Raw genomic sequence first — 16056 nt, 5'->3', positions numbered from 1 at the left:
TAAAAATAAATAAATTAATATTTACTTTCATTAAAAATAAATTTTTTAATAAACTACCCGAACAACTCTAGCCAATCCGTCCTAAAAAGTTTATGATTGGGTTAGATTGAGTTCATTGTTTAATAAGGATGGTTCACGTTCGAAAAATTTACAACCGGAATAATTTTATTATTTCTATAAAATGTTTTAACCTGATCCAACCCAAACTACAAACATGTTTAGTTTTTGGATATACTAAGAATCTATGTCTATGTCAGGATTTTTTTTTTTTTTTTTTTTTTTTTTTTTTTTTTTTGTCTCGTAAGACAATTCGACAAAAATACCATAGACAGAACAACCTAACAACTACAAAAATTTACGAAAGCTAGTTATTTTGATTCAGGTGTGTTGTAGAACGTTGTTCTTAGAGAAGACATGTCCCATCAACATCGAGTTAATCGTCACTCCACTCTCATAAACAACTCTCTTCAACACAACTTACGTGTAGTTAATCTCTCTTACGAATCCATGTCGGCATATATGCTGAATGAAGTATGACATGAAAAGTATAAGATTCTTGATCGGTTTAATATCAACTGATTTTAACGATATGATAACCTAATATACTTGCTGATCTCTTGGTCAAACGTCGTCTTGCTCCTGCATTTCCATTGTTTTTTATACTTCTTATTACTCTTCCACTGCAAACTTTGCAACTTCTTGCACGTCGGCCTCCTCAACGTTGCGAATTAGTGTCCATGTGATCCAAACAAAACCCTTTTTTGCATCAATCATGTTATGATTGATATGGTTCGATTGACCAGCACGAGCAACTGCTCCTGAACTCATCGTAACTTTTGATATTATAGAGATGACTTTATTTAATCAATGATTCGATATTTATAGGAGAATGAACGTAGAACGAGACAAAAATTTATTGGTATAGAAATATGAAATTTGATACTATTAGGACATATTTATTATATTTGTATTATATAATAAATAAATAAACATTTAATTAAAGCAATTAAAATTAAATTTAATTATTGAAAGTTATTTTTGTATTGAAATTTGTGAGATCCCACATTGATTGGAGAGAATGGTCATACGTAACAGGTCAAAACAAACAATATTTATTAACCGTGGGTTTCGACTGTTACAAGTGATATCAGAGCCAGACACCAGACAGTGCCCATGAAGGATGTTGGCCCCCCAAAGAGAGTAGATTATGAGATCTCATATTGATTGGAGAGAATGGTCATATAAGTCGAAACAAATAATATTTACTAATAGTGGGCTTGAACTATTACAAATGGTATCAGAGCCAGACACCAGATGGTGTGTCAGGGAGGATGTTGGCCCTCAAAGAGAGTAGATTGTGAGGTCCTACATTGATTGGAGAGAACGGTCATATAAGTCGAAACAAACAATATTTACTAACAGTGAGTTTGGACTGTTACAAATGGTATCAGAGCCAGACACGAGACGGTGTGTCAGGAAGGATCTTGGCCCCCAAAGAGAGTAGATTGTGAGATTCTATATTGATTGAAAAGGAAAACGTCGAAGTAGACAATTTCTACTAACGATAGACTTAGGCTGTGATTGAATAATAATCCGACTATAAAAATTTAATATAAACTAATTGAAGGAATTAGAAAAAAAAAAAAAAAAAAAAAAATTTAATATTTGAATGAGAGATAAATAAATAAATTAATAAATAAATAAAAGAACCTTGGGATATTAATAATTGTTGTACCAAAGATTCAAGAGAATATGATTCGTATATCATGTCCTATCAAAATTAAGAAAGCAAGAGAAGTTCTTTGGGTGAAGGGGATAGAGCACTAGGCCTGGTTAGTTGATGCACGGTTCTAGTCATGTGATCGCAAGGGTTTGTTAGTTGAGTGTGTTGGATGAAAGTCGACGTTGCCTAATTTAGGGAATGATCACGAGTTTATAATCAAGGAATACTATATCTATTTGTAAGAAGTCTTTTGGGGAAGCCCAAAGAAAAGTCATGAGAGCGTATGCTCGAAGTGAATAATATTATACCATTGTGGAGAGTCGTGTTCATCTAACATGGTATCAGAGCTATGCTCTAAACTTAGTCATGTCGAACAAAAGACTCCAAAAGGAAAGGAGTTGGGCCTTGTTTAAGGTGAAAGAGGTGTTGGTCTCACATCGACTAAGTCTTATATCAGACGATTCAATTTAATAAGAAAAAAAGCAAGCCTATGGGCACTTCTATGCAAGAAAACTTAAATTTTTGGAGAGTTTTTTTTTTTTTTTTTCGGGTCAACTAACTGTTAAAAATAACATTATAAAACAACTAGATCAACTAGCTGTTAAAAATAACATTGTAAAACAACTGGTTCAAACTTTTGGATGTGCATTACTTCTTTTACACATGGCCCACACATGCAAATGTAGACCCACTAGGTAGGCTCGCCACCCCAGGTTTTGCTAGTCAGGGGTGTGCGAGGCTACCCCTCATTTTCCATTTAATTAAAACTCTTTCTATTAATAAAAAAATTTATTCCTAAGAGAATTTGAGCTAATTTAATCACATGAATCTTGTTTTTTGTTTTGTTTTTTTCTAAAAAATTGTAACGCTAAATTTGCATAATAATTTAGAATCAAATATTAGGATGGAACACGATGAATTTACGTCATTATGAGTATGAAAATATGAAACGTCATGTCATATGATCATGAATTACCTCTACAACATGTTATATACGCATATGTACACCATGATATTATTTGTGTTTCTTTCTTTTTTTGGTGGTTATTGATAGTGTGAGCATGTGATATCTCCTAGTCAGACCTAGGAGATATATTTAAATAGTCTGTTTGGTCATGCATGAGTCGTGTGTAGAGGAATACTATACATTCAATCCTGTAAAAAAAAGGAAAGTCGAGCCCATGAAACAACCATAAATTTTAGATCCGTTACATGTGGTATGAAACAAAGGTAATTTTTCAGATGAAATTAAAATTGGAAAACCAACCAAGTTAAATTTGAAAATAAATAAAAGAAAAGAAAAAATAAATTAGAAAATTAGAAAATTAGAAAATTAGAAAAAGTAAAAGAAAAAGGCACCAAATTGAAAATAAAAACAAATAATATTTGAAAATTTAAAAACTTAAAAATTAAACGAAACCCAACAAAATAAATTAAAAAAAAAAACCACAAAAATCAAACTTGAAAATAAATAAAGGAAAATACAAGGCAACAAAATGGAAAGGGAAAATAAATAAAAGAAACGATTTCCGTTGCCGGGACTTGAACCCGGGTCTTTCGGGTGAGAGCCGAATATCCTGACCAACTAGACTACAACGGACTATATATTTATATATTAATTGTTTTTAATTTTTTTTTTTATCTTTTAACCTTTTCAGAATTTATGAGCTACATTGTTGGGGTAATTTTTTAAACCCCAAGTTTTGTTTTATTACCTTTGGGAAAAAACCAACCATCATTTATTTATTTTTTTAAAATTGGATATATATATATATATATATATATATATATATATATATATATATATATATATATTAAATATTACTTTTAACCCTTATATTTTTTATTCAAATTTCAATCGAGAGTCATATCTTTTTTTTTAAAAAAAAAAAAAAAACATTTTAAAAAGTACATCGAACAAAAATAAATCAAAATTAAAATTACTAGTAATTAAACCGATTATTCAATTATTATAATTATAAATTAACAAATAGTCGAGATATTTAAATTCAGTATAACCTGAATTATTATATTTTAGGCTAAATTACAAAAATATCCCTAAATTTGTATTTGTTTCAAAAATACCCCTGAACTTTAAACTATTAAAAATGTAATATAAAATATATCGAATACAATCCGTGTAATTTCTTAAATTTTTCGTTACAGTTCCATCTTGTACCGTAAATATAATTGATCTTCTAGTGAACAATATGTTTTGATCTAATCATACACAAAGTCCCTATCGAGCTAATGGACGGGTGGGATTCTATTGTTCAAATTCCAAATTCGTAATAAATTTTTCATAAAATTATTGTAACGACCTGTGTTTCAAGAGTTTCATACCATCTATTGCCTATAACATCGAGCGAGAAGGTAAAAATCTTCCTAACCTTTTCTTTTATTTTTAAAATTGTTTGATTTATTGAAAAATTTTAGGAATTTAATTTCGGGATCGTTAGGAGATAGAAGTTCGAAAAATATATTTAAGTGCTCAAGAAAGTATAAAACCCCCCAGAAACTCTGATGTTACTTTAAGAACGGTACTCGAGAGGTAGAGTGATTTATATTCTTGTACGAGCATGCATAAATGGACTGTGATAAGAATACGGTGGTAAAGTTAGTATAGTTTCACGATGACCCTAAACCTAAAAATACATTTTTACTTACGATACAATTATATATACATATATTTATTTCATTTCATAATTTTTTTTTTATTATTTCTACTTAATTTTTTAAAATATACATTCAAATTACGAGTTCATGATTTAATAAGGACGGTTTATGTTGAAAAAAATTTCAACCCGAATAATTGGGTTAGTTTTATAAAATGACCCAGCCTGACCCAATCCAACCTACGAACACCTATAATATTTAGACATATTAAGAAGATATGCAAGGAGAGTTCTATTTTTTTTTTCCTCGTAAGACAATTGCGCAAAAATACGGTAGACAAAACTTACGAAAGCTAGTTACTTCGATCAAGGCGTGTTGTAGAACGTTGTTGTTGGAGAAGACATGTCCCCTCAACATCGAGTTAAACGACGCTCCATTCTCAGAAACAACTCTCTTCAACACAACTTACGTGTAGTTAAACTCTCTTATGAATCCGTGTCGACATATATGCTGAATGAAAAAGAACGTTTTGGAATATATTTTGATGAAAAACAAAGCTCTCTAGCATTGAGTTATTCGACATTCCGCTCACAAAATACCGTAAGTAATGATTTTTAATTCATCATCATAAAATTCTCTTTCGAAATTTAGACGGGTGTTCGATGCTGAATTAATTAAAAGCATAGAAATCAAATAATGTACATTATGAAGAAAGAGGAAAGGTTACTTAAAAAGTTTTATTTAATATTCAAACTCATTACACCACAAGTGAAGTAAGAGTATTATTGTGGAATACAAGAGAAGCTTAGATGATTAGTATTTGAAGTATGGCATGAAAAGTATAAGATTCTTGATCGGTTTAATACCATGTACTTTTAACGACACGATAGCTTGATATACTTGCTGATCTCCTGGACGCACATCGTCTTGCTCCAAAAGGAAACGATATTGAGTCTCATCCTTCATCTCCGAGTACCAACCTTGTTGAATGCGTTTGCATTTCCATTGTTTTTTGTACTTCTTATTATACTCTTCCACGGCAAACTTCACGATGTCTTGCACGTTGGCCGCCTCAACGTTGTGAATTGATGTCCATGTGATCCAAACAAAACCCTTTTTTGCATCAATCATATCATTATTGATGTGGTTCGATTGACCAGCATGAGCAACCGCTCCTGAACTCATCGTAACTTTTGATATTTCAAGGATGGAATGTTGGGATGGCTTTCTTTCAATTAGTGGTTCGATATTTATAGGAGCATAAAAAAATTAATAAAATTAAAATATTATTTTAATAGAGTTATATTCAAATTTAATTGAGGTTTTCTCAATTATATTATTTTAATCTCAATAAATTATAAATTTAGTGGTTCAAAGTTATTTTTTTTATTAAAATTTTGAGATCCCTCGAGAGGTAAACAAAGCATAAAGCTGATAAAGATACGTAAGGGATCGAAACGGACAATATTTACTAGTGGTGGGTTTAAGCTGTTACAAATGATATCAGAGTCAGATACCGAGCGGTGAGAACGCTGACCCTTAAGGGAGTGGATTGTGAGATCTCATGTTAGTTGGAGAAGAGAACCCTGAAACAGACAATATCTACTCGTAATATGCTCGGGTATAATTGCATGAACTACTTTTAAGATTTATTGATATTAAAAAAAAAAACTAAAATTTAATATTTGGAGGAGAGAAAAATAGTATTTTTTTTAAAAAAAAAAAATAAATAAATAAAAGAACATAGGAATATTAATAATTGGTGTATCAAAGATTCAAGAGAATATGATTCCTATATCATGTCCTATCAAAATTTAAAGAAGCAAGAAATGTTCTTTGGGTGAAGGGGATAGAGCACTAGGCCTTGTTGCCCCCATTTGGTTTTAATTATTATATTATTTGTTCTTTGTCGATGCACGATTCTAGTCACGTGACTCCACTAGTTTTTTAGTTGAGTGTTCGTGTGAAATTTCACATTGGTGTGATGTTTTATCGAACACGCTCCAATGTTTAAGTTAATATCTAGTTAAAAGTAGGGTTGAGCTGAGCGTAATAAGATCATGAATGTTTTGAAATGAGGGTGTCCCTTATTGATATTGTTTCTATCGGATACACCATTAGAGTGTTAGTGAGGTGATATCGAAGCAAGTCTAACAACCTACCATCTAGCTCGGAACTTCTTGAGAGATGGTCCAAAGTATTGAAAACTGAGATATAGTTCAAAGTATTCAAAACTGAGATATGATTCAAAGTAAAACTGAGATATGATTCAAAGTATTCAAAGTACCAAGATTTTAGGAGGTTGTTTATCGATAGTTAAGAAGGATTTTCATAATTTACTAGTTAGTGTATAAGCCTATAAATATTGTAACTGTGTAACTCATCAATTGAGGAAGAAAACAATAATAAAGCAAGATATTTTGTCTTTTCCTATCTCTCTCTATATTCCTTTCCCAACAAATTTGGTAATAGAGAGTTTTGTCAACGCCAAAGTGAGTGATTATATTTTTTTTTTTTCACAAAACGAAAATGGTTGTAGTTGATTTTTTCTTCCTTTGCATCGCTGTTACCAATTTTTAATGGTGAGAGATATGAGTGTTGGAGCATCAAGATGAAGACCTTACTCATATCGCAATAGCTATGGGACTTGGTGGAGCACGAGTTTGTTGATGTATTAGAACCCACAATAGAAGAAAATGAGAGACTAAGAGAAACCAAGAATAATGATGTCAACGCTCTGTTCATTGTTCAACAAGCAATTCATGAGACTATTTTTTCATGAATTGCAGTAGCAACCACATCAAAGCAAGCATGATCAATTCTGCGGAAATTTTTTTAGGGAGATTCAAAGGTCATAACAATGAAATTGCAATCTCTAAGACGCGATTTTGAAACTCTGCTCATGACGAATGGTGAATCAATTGCTGACTTTTATCTAGAGCAATGATAATAGTCAATTAGATGCGTACCTATGGAGAGAAAATTTCAGATGAAACAATTGTTGCAAATGTGTTGAGAAGCTTACCTCCAAAGTTTGACCATGTGGTGGCTGCTATAGAAGAAGCTAAGGATCTATCAATACTCTCTGTTGATGAACTGATGGGCTCGCTTCAAGCTCATGAGTCAAGAATCAATAGATCATAAGAAAGGAATGAAGAAAAGTCACTACAACTGAAGAAGACAGCCAACAACGAAGGTAACAAAAGAGAAAATATTCATTTAGCAGGTAGAAGTTGTGGAAGAGGAGGATTTTGTAGCTTCCATGGTGGTTGTGATAACCTGGATAGATGGAGAAATAATGGACAAAGACAATTCAATGAACGAAGTAATATAAGGAATGTCATACAATGTTTACCATTGCAGAAGGTATGGGTAGTACATAAAAGCTGATTGTTGGTATAAAGATCAGCAAATGAATTTTGCAGCAGAAAATGAAGAAGAAGAAGAAAAGCTTTTCATGATGTGTATTGATATTAATCCAAAAAAAGGTGACTTATGGTTTGTTGATAGGGGATGCTCGAACAATATGACATGCATCAAATCTTTATTCCAAGAGCTTGATGATACGCAAAAAATTAAGGTGCAACTTGCAAATACAAAAGAGATGCAAGTTGAGTAAAAAGTACAATGAAAGTCAAAACCAGTCATGGTAAGATAAAACTATTAGATAATGGTTCAAAAGAGATTCAGTTGAAGTTTCTCCAGATGAAAAGATAAGGGTCAACTCCCGTACATCTCCTAGTGCTTCGACTGCAACACAAAATCTGTCAAATTCATCATCTTCTGCATCACTAAATAGCAACTCTTCTCTTGAAGAATTTTTGGATGAGACACCTCCAGAAAGTATAAATCTTTAGCTGACAGATATGCATCATGTCAATTTGCTCTTAATGTTTCAGACCGTATGAGTTATGATGAGGCTAAGGAGCTTTTAACATTTATAGGTCCCTTTGGTTTAATTCATTTATATTTTGATGATGATTTGATAATTTTTCGTTCCTCGAGGGGATTTTCGTTGCTTTGTCTAATCTTGTTACTAATCGATGTTTTATGTTGGCATTCCCTTTGGTGAGTTCGAGCGGCTTTCACTATTCATGGAGTTCCCTTTGGTTTCTTTTCCTACCAAATATCTTGGTTAGTCTATTATTTCGAGCATGCTCTCATACTCTCTGGTTGTATCATATGTTGGTCGATTACAACTTATCTAGAATGTTCTTTGGTGCTTCCCGGTCTTTTGAGCCAATTATTGTTTATGAGTTGTATTGACAATTAGTTCATCCTCTTGGCCGGCAAAGCTACGACATCATTTGGTAGTAATCACTTGTGTGCATCAAGGTGTTTCTTGGCTTGTTAGTCCTCTCTTCCATGGCATTGTAATACCTTATCTACTTGCAAAAAATGTGAGATTTTCCGACGTTATCGTTTTTCTTAAATCCATCCTTGTCGGTACTCTTAGAACAAAACCATAGTAAACTCGTTGAGCTCACCCTCATCTTTCCAGAGTAATGGTCGTGTTAATCCTCTATGTGTTTGCTTGTCTTATGTTTGCTAGATTGAAGATCTCTATTTTGTCGGCGTTTATGTCTGACGAGACAAAACCGTTCGTCTTCCATCCTTTTCTCTCGGCATCTTGTATTTCCTTTTCTTACCTGTGAGGTGTAAGGGTTTGCTGAAGTGTAGGACTACAAGTATGGTCGTGGGTTTGTTGGAGGCACGGGTTATCCTGGGCTTTATTATTATTATTATAATTAATCCTTACATATTCGCACTTGAAGGCCGCACGCGGAAGATTATTACTCACGGGTGAGGGCATGTGGGTGTGAGTACAGGGCGGGTTTTTTCCCGTTCAACCTTCGTTGGTCAAATTTTTGTTTCTATTTTGACTTGAACTAGGATCTACTAGAGAGATTTTAGAAAATTTAGAGCTTCCAACATGCGAAAAAACTAGTTTGGGAGGACACGCTTCACCCATGTAAGTAGTTGTTTGAACTTTTCTTAATTAATACTTGTATGGATCCTGGAATTCGAGCAGCATATTTCACCTTAGGTTATTCTAATATGCATGTTTAAGACTCTACAAGGACTATGTTAAGAAAAATTATTGAAATTCCCCTAAGATGAAAATTTACATTGTCGGCTAGCTTTTATGCTTTCTACTCTGTTAGAATGGAGGACGAGATTATCTGATCTATACTCGGTGCGTTTGATGGGTGTTATCTCCTCATTCAGCTTGCTTGGATGCATGAATTATGACTTCCGTGCATGTATGATTTATGTTTTATGATTTCTATGAATTAGGTGGTTGATAAAAATATCTCTCTAATAAACATGTACTATAGACTAGAACACTTTTTTTGTGCTATAGGTGATTGATAGGCATATCCCCCAATAAAGCATGCATGTGGAAACTCAATTAAGATTAGGGCGCTACAGCTAGTGTCGTTTACATGATTGACCCAGTTCAATACGTTTCCAATAGACCTTGCACCCCCGGATTTTGAGCGATCAAAGAGTTAGACCTACGTGCACCTAGAGACTAGTTTAGCCCGAGGAGCTAACCCCGAATGCCCTAAAAATGAGACATAGGGTTTAAACTGCCTGAACGCCCCTAAGGACCTAGTAGAGCTTCACAACACCCAGACACGGTTAAAGTGGCTTATTAGAACCCCTAGACTAGTCGAGTTGCTATTTAGTGTAGAGTCAGGACAGGGTTGACAACGTGACCCCATTAAACTGGTTATGAAGAAAGACTAGAGACTACATGGGTAGTTAGTTCAAGACAATGACATCTATTAAGTGTAGAAACAAGCAAAACCATAAACCAGTTCGGGTTGAACTTGGAATTACATGGGTAGGCGTCAAGATGAAAACCTATATTGAGTGTAGGAACATGTTGATCGAGGTTGACGTCGTGACTCTGTAAACCGATGTTGGAAGAGAGGAACTACATAGATAGGTGGTTTAAGGTGAACACTTCTACTGTTTGTAGGGGCGGGTCGAGGCTGACGCCGTAAACTAGTCTTGAAAGGAAACTAGGGACTACACAGGTAGATGACTCACGATGAATCAATTGAAACTTCAAGACCTACACAAAAGCTTAGAGCGTTGTAGGGGTAGGTCTGAATCTTCCAAAGATTAGAGAAAAGTCGTGGAAACCTACTAGGAGATGAAAGTGAGCGACGAGAGCCCACATGTAAGTTGTTTACTGAGTCTTTTTATACTCACCCCTTTCCCCTTACTTTTTCAAGTACACGTCAAGGTGGGGAGGTGCGCTATCAGAAAAGGGTATTGTCCCGAGGCGTCATTTAGTTTGTATTCTTATTAGGGTTGACACTGTATTTTTTGTATCCCGCACCCATACCTCGTTTGTAAATAACTTGGACAATACCTGTTTGCATTGTTTTCACTTTTGAATTTTGAAATTTTGACCGTGTAAAAGTTTACCGTTTTATACTACTTTTGTTTTAATTTTTTTTGCTTTCATTGGGTCCGATTTCTTGAACTCTCGAAAATCGGTCGTGACAAACAATCAAACCCAAGAAAAGAAAAACATGGGAACTATCTGCTTCACAAGATCGATCTGGACGTAAGGGTTTTCTGCCAAGCAAATTTGAACGATATGCCCTTACAGTGATTCTGGTAGAGAGGATGTTGATGGAGATATAAGAGCGAAATGCATAGCTCGAGACAGGGTCACACCTGAGGAATAAAGATAAGCATTGCTTCTTCCATAGGAATAATGGGCATACAAACGTCCTGTCCTTGTGTCACAATCGCCTTTTTTTGGCAGCGGATTTGGCGATTGTGTGGTACTCACCCTCAGCATTGAGTGAATCAAGAAAATTTCGGATTACGTTGCCTACGGTCGGGTAACGTATATACAAACCTCGAGTCCCGATTTGAAGAGAAGATTTTAGAAAATGGGGAAAGAGATTTTGGGAAAAGAGTTTTGAAAGCAAAAACGAGAGAAAGATTGAGAGTGATGTTATATAGTATGCAAGCAAAAAGAAAAAAACAACGGCGTCTTATATAAATTTTTGGGTAAGAGAATTTGACAACTAATCGCATCTCAAAAAAGGCAACAACAACGGCTTAAACAGTATATAACTTTTTGGGTAGGAAGAATTTGAGAACGAATGACATCCTCTTGCAATATATTTTGAGGCATTTCATGTCTAGCAGGCGTAGCCATAATTTAGCCGAAACATCATACTTCTAAAGAAAACAAGAAAGAAATAATACAACATGAAAGCAGTAAAAGAAAGCGGTAAAGTAGTATAAGGTAAGGGGTTTCGGCGTGTAACGGGCATGCAGCCATAAGCAATACGCTTTGGACAAACATGACCGTGACACTATGCATTGGGGCGTGAGTATCTGAAAAGCAGAATAAATTCGTTGGACAGCTTTGGGGGCCATGAATTGTACTCAAAAGGGGAGCATAGAGATGTTGTACACTCGGTGAATGTGTGGTGTGTGTATGATACCACACATATCATACATAGTGGAATAATGTCTAGACACTATCTCACATGTACACCATCTTATACTATAATACGTTCCGACACCAATCAAAAAAAGATTACCAGACACTTTGCATAATATTACTATATTTTGATATGATTGAGACCGTTTGAATTTCTTGGAATAAAAACGTAGATACGTGGAGGAGTATTTATAATACAACCCCTCGTATAATTATCGGGTTTAACACTATTGGGCCGGTAATGATATTTTAACACAACATATATTTTTTTTAAAAAAATTTAAATATGTTGCTAAAGTGCAACATCAAGATGTTGTCCATAGCTGAGAGATCTCCCATATGTTGGAGAATGGAACGAATCATTCCTTATAAGAGTGTGGAAACCTCTTCCTAGTAGATGCGTTCTAAAACTGTGAGATTAACGACGATATGTAACAGGCCAAAATAGACTATCGGCTAACGGTGGGCTTGTTACAAATACTATCAGAGCCAGATACTAGGCAGTGTTCCAGCAAGGACATTAGGACCCCAAGGGGGGAGGATTGAGAGATCACAAATCAGTTGAAGAGAAGAACGAAGCATTTCTTAGAAGGGTGTAGAAACCTCTTAAACGCGTTGTAAAACTGTGAGGCTGAAGACATACGTAACAGGCCAAATAGAACAATAGAAAACTTCCCTAGCTGAACGGAGGACCGTTAGAGAGCGAATAAAAGAGATTTTGAGGCTTGAAATTATGTAATGTTGCTCTTAGTGCTTTTTCTTTGGGCCTAAGATTGCATGTTTTCTTGATTGGAATCTAATGCTTGAAAAAGCTTAATTTAGATTAGATGAGAATAATCATAGGAATTAGGGTTACATGACATGAAAATTATTAGGGTTCTTTGGAGATTTTAAAAGAAATTGCCTAAGATCATGCTTATTATTAAAATGAAAATTATGCATTGTAACGATGATGATCGAATTTCTGGTAGTAGAACGACAAACCCATCTGCAACGCGATTTTGGGAAGACTTGTTCTTTATCAAATGAAGGTTGTCCCATCAACTTATCGCAAGGCGATGAAGTTTCCTACACGAACTCGAAATAATACGAAAGAACAACTAATATTCAGGGAATGCTACCGTATAACCCTAAAAGATACAACGAGTGGTGTTTGATGGTTCCTTTACCAAAATTGAAGAGTTTTAAGGTAGAGATCCAACAAAATTAGTTTTGTTCTATTTCGTTAACTGTTCTTGAGGCTCGATTGGATCTCTGACATGCCGTTAGTTTCTCCTCCAGATTTCTGCACGAAAGTTATGCGAAAGTGCTTCCTAAAACATTTTGAACTAATTTCATAACCTAAAACTCAAGGGTAATCTCGAATCTAAAGAAAAACTGAATCTAGAAATCTAGAAATCCTTAACTTTTGATCTTTCTCGTTTCTTTACCGACTTGGATTACTCGAAAGTCCAGAAAACATCTCCAAGTTGCCAAATGACTCAAATACCCCTCTAAGGTTAATTTTGACATTTTTTTACATTTTTAAGCAATTTTTTTTATATTACTTTCCAATTTATGGAAATGTTTTAACCATTTTTTCTCTTCTACCACATCTTTAAATTTAGTCTTTTAAAATCTTCAATAAAATCTTGAAAATTGTAATTTTAAAACAAAAATTGAAAAATTAATTCTTGTCAAAGCTCGGATATTACAAAAAAAAAAAAAAATGACTGCACCACGAGAGAACGTTATATTTCAAAAAATCGAAAGCTACTCATTTTTTTTATCTTTACATCAAAATGAGAAAAATGAATGAACGAGGTGAGTGATAAAAGAAATTCCCCTAATTAAGCATATCAAAAGCAATGGGTCACTAGCCTCAAAAGCAAACACTTCAACAAGAAGCACCCCCAAATGATTGGTCCCTCTCAACTTTTAAGATTAGAAAGCGTAACGTCTCAAGTTTAAAATTTATATCAAAATTTGAAATACAAATTTGGTACTTGATGATCTCGACATTTTCTTTCGAATCCATGACATGCCCACGTTACCTCACAAATCAATATGAGGTCGCCCAATATAAAATTGCTCCAACTTAAACCATTTTTTAAAGCACGTAGATATGTAGATCCAGTTTTCAAAGTTATTGGTTTTGTTCAAATTCCACAGTTTAGACCGAGACGTTGTTGAGTATGTGACTTGACTTACTCCAAGATAACTCAAGTCTTGATTGAGCCGTCATTTTTCATAGTCATGAGTCCTGCTTTAGCACCATTTCACATTAGAAACTGTAGAGGGTGGTATGTGACCTTACAATTTTCTAGTGACGGAGTTGTGAGAGCTTAACTTTGGACTTCCTATAATTGAGTCACTCAAAAAAAAAAAAAATGTATACTTTATTGGTGTAAACACTTCTTAATCTTCCTATCCTTAAAATCACTAATATAGTTTCAGTTCATTCATGTACTCCTCTCTTACTCGAGCACCACAAAAAGCTAACTTTTCTTCCCACATTTCATCAGGTCCTTAACAGTATAATGAAAACGCCAACTCATACAAAAATGTTGATAGAAATGTTGACACGACAAATGAAATGTAATAGATGCCTAAGATTCAGATATCCATCCATTATTAGTTGACTTTAGTGAGCTTTCCCCTTCACCAATCAAAAAGTTACAAACCACACACTAAAGAATCCATATGTCGTCAAATCTCACTAACACACATTTCAAAACTTGTTTGCGATGTTTAGATTCCCCGAAAACATTCAACCAATTTGGAAATCGGTCTAATTCTATCTTTATACGCTCTGTTTGAAAGTTTTTATCATCTTTAAAACCGTTATGGTCTGGGTTCTCACTCAAGTCGTCCGTCCTGGAGACTTTGTTACGCTGCTCGCCCTATTAGCTAGCCGGCGCCAACCAACCGGGGTAATTCGTTAATTTCAGTCTGGCTCGAGTTCTATCAGATGTATTATCATAGAGGCCTAATTGAATGCCTATTTGCCACTTTATAATTGCTTAGTGAAGAATTGATACCCTTTTCTTTATCATAATGAATAATGCCTCATATGAGCTTCTCCTTTATATATTCCTTCAAGGGAATGGGAATGTTCTTTCACATCTTCGTCCTCTACAAGAATCTTGTTTAATTTCATCAACTTTCTAATTAAAAGTTAAAGGGGATTTGATGACAAAGATTAGGGAGCTGAAATTCATGGGAAAACGGCAGTTCTGTCTGACCATTATTTGAGGTTTTCTTGTCTATTTTTTTTGTAGTGTCTTTGTTTACTGTTTGGTTTTTTTTTTTTGTAAGATCTTTCTGTTGGGTTCCTTGGGATCCTTATTTTGATTATTAAAATTTGAATAGACAAATATATTAGTAATAGATTTATATTTTTAGATTGTTTTATAAAAAAAATGGAAAGATTATTATTTTTTTTTTGTTCTAATAGACGCGTTTTAAAATGATGAGGCTGGCGGCAATATGTAACGGGCAAAAATGGATAATATTGGTTTATTGTTCTATTTTTTCTCGATTCATGGTAGTGAGTGCAGACCTTTGACATTGATGTTGTTTTCATCCCTTGAAAACTTTCGACAAGATCAATAAGATTACCTACGACTAGTTTATTTTATTTATGTGTCGTTTTGTCTGTTGTTGCCTTTTGTCATGTTTTCACTCGCATTATAATCGAGCTCAAACTTCTCACATTGAAATTGCTGAAACTACCATGGTCGGCTCGCTTGGATTTTTCTTACACTTCATCTTTGGTAATGACACTAAAGGTGAGGGAGAATGCAAGAGTCTATTTGTTCGACGTGGACCCTATTTTCAGGAGCCGAGTTCGTGGTCTTATTGATGGTAGTCACCCGATCGGTAACGATTTAGTCATTATTTTGTTTGTTTGTTTTTTTTTTTTGTTATTTATTTGAAATTAGCCACTACTAAGGAATCTGCTCCAATTGCCATTTAGCTAATAAGTCCGTAGATGTAGAAATTCCACCAATGATACTTTCAGATACTGTATTTGAAGTAATTGTTCGAATTTCATATGATATACAGTTGAAAAAGTTCTTGCGAAAAGCAACAAAATTGCAGTTTGGATGTGGGGTTGCTCTTATTTGATTCGAAGGGTTTGAATTAGCTCCCGATGGTATTTTTTGTGATAGGTCCGGTTCCTAGTCTGAAATATGGTGAAATCACATTTCCTATTCTTTCTTCCAACTCTACGACTACGAAAGATGTTCAT

The 16056-nt window shown here is 34.2% G+C and overlaps 1 non-coding gene across 1 annotated transcript; it reads right to left on the bottom strand.

Annotated features, from left to right (window-relative positions):
* Positions 1-3250: 3250 nt before the first annotated feature.
* Positions 3251-3323, bottom strand: TRNAE-CUC (transfer RNA glutamic acid (anticodon CUC)). Its single transcript has one exon. It is a non-coding gene; the product is annotated as a tRNA-Glu (tRNA).
* Positions 3324-16056: the final 12733 nt, after the last annotated feature.

Source organism: Cucurbita pepo, chromosome 15, assembly GCF_057944985.1.
Source record: "Cucurbita pepo subsp. pepo isolate OVF chromosome 15, ASM5794498v1, whole genome shotgun sequence".
Taxonomy (NCBI): Eukaryota; Viridiplantae; Streptophyta; class Magnoliopsida; order Cucurbitales; family Cucurbitaceae; genus Cucurbita; species Cucurbita pepo.
This window is presented reverse-complemented; position numbering and strand designations above follow the sequence as displayed.